The following is a 5596-nucleotide window of genomic DNA, read 5'->3' as shown; positions in this document are numbered from 1 at the left end:
AGCAGGCAAACTTGGTCCATCCTTGTTTTGAGACACTGGTCTCGAATAAGATACCATTGCCAATGATCTGCCATGGAGATTCTTGTCTGTCTTAATTGAAATCTTCCTTCTCTAGCCTTTCTTTACTGGCTTATTAAGTTTAGTTGTACTCTGGATAATGAAGGAGGAGATTTAGGGAATGATGCTTAAAACTATTTTATTTTTCTAAATCTTTAATTTTCTCAACCTCTTATCACAGGTTGGGTCCCCTGGGAAGCAGCATCTAAAATGGAGATTAGCATATCAGAGATGTATTAGGGAGTGCTCTTGGCATCAATGTCTCTGAAGGAAATGGAAGGAGGCAGAATTGGGCAGAGGAAAGAAACTGAGCTATGATGAAATTTCAAGAGTCCTCAGACAGACCTACAGGGAGTTCAGATAGGATAACCCATTCAGAGTTGTAGGGTGGAGGCTGGGCCTTTTCTACCCACAAAGATCTGTCACTGGATATAGTCACCCTGAAGAGGGCTGACTATTGACGGCTATCAGCCAGCAGCACCTGCCCACAGCTGGGGAAAATAAGTCCTCTGTTCCTTAAGTTGTGCACCCAGCACAACTGTTTATATTCACATTATTTTTTTTTCTGGAATTCCTTTTTTCCCTTTAATTTGGCAAAATTGTTTATTAGGAGAAAGTATTTTTTTTTAATTGAAATGTAATTGACATATAACATTATATTAGTTTTAGATGTACAGTACAATGATATATGTATGTATTATAATTCTTTATTCTTTCATTTATTTAAGCAATATATAATTTTTCCTTTTCTTTTTTTTTTTGGCTAGGCACTGTGTGAGAGGTTGGGGATATGACAATGAAAAATATGTACCAAGTTCCTGTTCTTGTAATGTTTATAGCCTGGGGGAGGCTATTTGTATTTAATCTCCTTCTTTGAAGTCTCTTGTTTAATCAGAAATTGGTTCTAGGTCAGTAACTCAATGTAGCTTAATTTAAGCCAATTTAAATCTCTCATTCAAGTCTTATGCACTTGGCTATTGTTTTCCAAATCCTTTTAAATTAATGGATAGCTTTCCTGGGTAGAATTATACTAGACTATGGTTAGAAATTTTTAACATTTTTAAATTTACAATTACCAGCTTAATGGACTGTTAGCTGAGGGAATGACACCTCTGTATAAAAAAGTAGCATTAAAAATTAATTATAATTTTTGGCAGAAAGTGGAGATAGCAGCAGTTGAATTTGTTGCTCAAGATTATCCTAGCTTCTTAGCGTTATCCTATTATCCTTAAAGGAGAAATAGTGTATTTTAATTGTAATTACTTTTGATAAATTTTTTTAGCCTAGGAGTAAATTATTAATTAGGGTGTACATTATAAATTACTTTTTTTATTAGGTGATTTCTGTCTGATAATAGTTTCTAGGTTTTTGTTTTTTTTAATTAAACTATATCTCTTGGATTTATTAACAGCTTTTGGCTCTGTTAAGAGGGAGGCTAATCTGATTTCCACCTTATGACTCCACATGCAACTAGAAAAATGATTCTGCCTAACTGAGATAAATAGTGAATTATGTGTGGCCAATATGAATGGCTCTGGCTGAGGAACCATTTCTAAACGAAAGTTTCATTTTCACATTTTTTTTAACCATGATATTTCACTATAGATTTTAAATTAATTTGCCTCACCATTATATACATGTCAGGATGAATAGACCTAGGTCTTTAAAAAACTGGTCCAGGTATGAAAATAAATCAGGAGGAGGACAAGAAAAGTCAAGATAGAATCAACTCCAAGTGATAAAACAAATAAATTAATGGATCACTGATAATTTTCTGTTTGTGCATAAATGGGGTACGTTGGCTAAAACTGAGTCCTAAGACTTTTTTTTTCCTTTGAAATTTCATAGATATAAATGGAAAAAACCAAAACCAACCAATAAAAACTTTTAACAACAAAACTAGTATTAAAATAGCACCATTTAAAAGTCTAAATCAGTTCTTTAGTTTACCTTTTGAGCAATCAATCTATTGTTTTGAAAAAACCCTTTAAAAGAACACAGTCTTGGGGAATATATATCTCATATATTACATAACACCCCAGGAAGGTCTGGGACAGCACCTCATAACCAAACCCTTTAATATTTCTACACTAAGTAGACAAATAAAGACTGTATGTAGTTATAATCAGTTCAGGCCGGGTTTGCTACCTAATGAGTCAGATCCAAACTTAGGAAAAAACATTGGTTTTTAGAGGCCTTTGGATTTCAGAATTCTGGGTAAGAGACTATGCATCTTTGCTAATTTTGTATATTTCTATCCCTAGAAACTTAAAGAGTCATTTATTCCCAGGAAAATATTCTGAGACTCCATATCTTGAATAATTGAACTAACCCTTGGAGGAAAGTTAAGCCTTTGGTGATGGTGCCTGTATTCTTTGTTTGGGGTGGTGGGTAAGGGTGGAGTCTGTAGCCTCAGAGGTAGCTCTTACCCTCACTTTGCTCCGGACGCGCAGGCCCAGCGGCCATGGCTCATGGGCCCAGCCGCTCCGCGGCATGTGGGATCCTCCCGGACCAGGGCACGAACCCGTGTCCCCTGCATCGGCAGGCAGACTCCCAACCACTGCGCCACCAGGGAAGCCCTTACCCTCACTTTTTAAATGAAGCTGCAAGTTTATGTTTTACCCATGAACACATGGTTCCCTATTAGGTTTCCTACTCAAGGGAGAGCTCTCCTAAGAAGTAGATTGGCTTATCCAGCAGCAGTAGAGCTCCCCAGAAGCCTTGTAATCCCCTTCTCTTAATGTAATAGGACAGACAAGGCACACAGAGATATAGTGCCATGAAAGAGAAAGACCAAGATAAACAGAAAAAAACTAAAACTGAAACCAAGATTATTTAGGAAACAGAATAAAATTTTAAAAGAAAAATAAAGAGAGTCAAGAAAATATTCCATGATATAAGAACAATCAGAAAAGTAAGCACTCTTAAAGAATAAAAATATTATTACCTATATAAAAGAAATTTGGTACAAGAGCTGGAAAATGAAGTAGGGGAAATCTCCTGGAATATAAAACAATAAGAAGAAGAAATAAAAATACAAAATGCAATGAGATAAGAGATCAAACCAGGAGGTCCAACATCTTCTGAAAAAAAGGACAGGAAATGAAGGGGAGGAAATACTCAAAGCAGTAAGAGAAAACAGTTTGCCAAAGTTGAAACATGTGGATTTTTAGCTTGAAAGAGCCCACTCAAGGCAAAAATGTCCAAGTTCTGAGCACTGAGGAGCACAAAGAGGAAGACCAGGGCCTGGCATCTGTCCTTGGAGAGCACAGTGTAGGGGGCAGATAGACCTGCCACATTTGGTAGGTTGTTCTTTATCCTATTTGAAGAGTGAATTGTGATTTATTTTGTGAATAAAGAGTGTCCTCTGTATCATTTTGACCAAATGTTGTGTTGGTGGTAAGGGGCAGAGAGAGAGAGAGGAAGAGAGAGAGAGAGAGAGATTGAGCAGCAGGTCTTTTTCTACCAGAAAAGACAAAATGTTAGAATCAGATTATGCCAGCATTTATTTAGGCACTTAAAAAAAAAACCTTTAAGGGCCCTTATTAATGAGATAGTACAGGGGGGAAAAAGCAGGTTATTATATGGTATTATATATGCATGGTCTCAAGCACTGGTATAGGCACGTAAGCTTGCAAAGTAATCCAAAAGGATATATCCCATCCAGAGATGGTGGGATGATGGGTGATTTTCATTTTCTTCTTTATAATTCCGTACATTTTAGGAAGTAAGTATGTATCTTTTTATAATTAAAAATGATTAAATTGCTTCTTTTTTTAAGGGGAGACTTTTTGTATTTAAAATGCAGATACTCCTGGGAGGAGAACTGGTGAAAACCTGGGGAGAGTAGCTTATGAAGGTAGGAGGCGTTAGGAGGAGCCCTTCATCGGCACTAAGAAAGAAGGCCTGTGGAGGGGGAAAACTACCCAATGAGCAGGTTATAAAACCCTAAAGGTCAAGCTAAAGATAAGTTTCATTTACCTCCTGCTTCCCTCAAGACTCATCTTACCAAATGTCCTAACTCAGATACATAATTTTCTTACATTGATGCCACATTGCCTGAGGGCTGACGCTCTCCAAGATTCTCTACCAAGGGGCAGAGGAGAACAGAACCAAAATCTAGAAAGACTCTGGTCAGGGCTCAGCTGTGAGAGTGAAGGGAAGGAGCCCAGTGCTTACAATGAGGAGATCGGGGCTGGGCTCACATAGGCCTTCTGTGAGTGCAGAGATCATTTGGGACTTATTTAAAAATAGATACACAATGCTTTACTGACTGTTCTAGCATCATTGAAGAAGGTTTCTGCTACCACTGTCCCTACTGTCATCATGAAGATACATTTATTCTCAATTGATCCACGTGGAGGGCTATTTTGGGCACTTTTAAAAAGCAGGTTAATAATGTAGCAATGATTTATTTTTTTTTCTTTTCTAAGAGCTTTCAGATTATGAGCGAGAACAATTTAAAAGCTTACTTTATGTAAACAGAAATTATAAAATGTAGCTCCTCACAATGATGCCCTGAATGGCCATGTGATGATGCAATTGGCTAAAAACACCCGTTAGTGGCGTTCAGGTTATTAATCCTGGCCTAAGAAGGGCAAGAGCCTTGACCTTCAGGATAGCCCAGACTTTAAGAATATTCAGTACTAAATACATCTGGATTAATTTGATAACCTATCTCAAATAGTAATGATGGAGAATTGTTATAGAATTTTTCTTCCAGGTTAAGATTAAAAACAAATAATTCAAACTCTAAAAATTACTTTACCCTGCCAAAATACTATTGTAGAATTTCATTTTTTTTTTTCAACACAGAGAGTAACAAAAGCAGGGGGAAGGTAGAAAAGGAACAGAAAAGTCGATTTAAGAGATAATGTATTGCATTTAAAGAACGTGAATGCCATTACTTTTCATCACTTAACTTTTCAAAGAACACTTTCAGCTTCCTTATTTGCATGTTTCATTGTTTTCCAGCCTTTACACTGTATGCTTAAAATGCAAATGGAATAATATAAGAATAATGAGAAGTAATATTGGAAATGTTCTGAGAAAATGTTGAAAGAAGGACTTGGTTTCCATCCGATTGAAAGGAGGTGAGACTTGGGAGAGCATTCAGACTAGATATAATTTTATCTTAAGCTCTAACTAGAAGCACCATTGCTATCCTTCTTTTTCCTTTGTACTGTGGAAAATTAGTTACTATTTCTCTATCTTGACTCCCTTATTCTTTATCCATTTCTCTTCTTCTTCACATTAGGTGTCTACCAATCAGTTAACCTCAGTTCAATTAACATTGATTGAGCTAGTCATTGTCACATTTGGAATATAGAAAAAATAGTCCTTTATTAACAAAAGCAGGGTTTGGGAAAACACTTGTCAGTCTCCTGCTCCAACTCCTTGAAGTCTGGCTCTTCCCTGAATGGGCTTCAAAATCAGACATCTTGGGTTCCAATCCCAGCTCTGCCATTTCCCAAACATATTACTTACCTCCTCTGAGCCTCTGTTTCCTCATCTATAAAATGGAATAATGACACCTTTC

Source organism: Neophocaena asiaeorientalis, unplaced genomic scaffold (assembly GCF_003031525.2).
Source record: "Neophocaena asiaeorientalis asiaeorientalis breed wild unplaced genomic scaffold, Neophocaena_asiaeorientalis_V1.1 scaffold11, whole genome shotgun sequence".
NCBI lineage: Eukaryota > Metazoa > Chordata > Mammalia > Artiodactyla > Phocoenidae > Neophocaena > Neophocaena asiaeorientalis.
The sequence above is the reverse complement of the archived record's forward strand: the minus strand, read 5'-3'. Positions refer to the sequence as shown.